Source organism: Mugil cephalus, chromosome 8, assembly GCF_022458985.1.
Source record: "Mugil cephalus isolate CIBA_MC_2020 chromosome 8, CIBA_Mcephalus_1.1, whole genome shotgun sequence".
In the NCBI taxonomy this organism is placed as follows: domain Eukaryota; kingdom Metazoa; phylum Chordata; class Actinopteri; order Mugiliformes; family Mugilidae; genus Mugil; species Mugil cephalus.
In genome coordinates, this window is record NC_061777.1 from 13,471,166 (window position 1) to 13,471,984 (window position 819).

An 819-nucleotide genomic window follows, 5' to 3' on the forward strand; every position below is an offset into this window, starting at 1 on the left:
TTTCAGGAGAAAAGTGCCTTTTTCAAGGCCACTTCAGCCATGGATGTGGAGGGGATTTGAACCAGTGGAAGCAAATTGTTATTGTTAACTACAATGTACGGTAAAAATATTTTTTCTTCTAAATCTATTCAGCGCTGTGATGTTACGTCTGTCTCGGTATTCATATTGTTAGAGGTGTGAATGTCAATTGACTGTCTGTCCCCTTACGGAGAACGAGCCTTTATGGCAGTGAAGTGGCGCCACCTATTGTGATGTATTCTATGCAGAGGATCGATACCCCGGAGACAAGGTCACTCGTCACAGCTGACTGTTGTTCTGTTTTCGAACGCTCGCAAACACGGCTCACTACTTCAGAGGAGAGGAACTGATCCGAGGCTAGATGTGTTTGAGTTCCCCATTAGGTCACAGAGGGGAAATCCTGGTTAAGCTTTCCAAAGAACGTTGGACTTTAGAAGAAAAAAAAGAGCAGCTTTCTGCAGTGATAAACCCTCAGGCTTCACCCGTGGATACAGGTAGAACACAGAGAGCCTGTGGACTTTGCATGTGAAGCTGTAAAGGGCTGCGTTGTGCGCAACACTGGAGCAGAGCTGGTAGCCCATGAGAAGAGCACCTAAAAGGTCACATCAATGATTATCAAGGATCAGTGTATGAAAACAATGCTCGCAGGCCTCAGGGGCTCTGTGGACTTTACAGAGCAAATAAAACAGAGATAATGTTTTACATCCGGCAGCGCTGGGGCTGACTTCAGCAGAGTGTGCCTTTAAAAAAATCCCCCTCGGCGTTTATGTGTTAATCCGAAAAAGAAAACAATCCACCGTG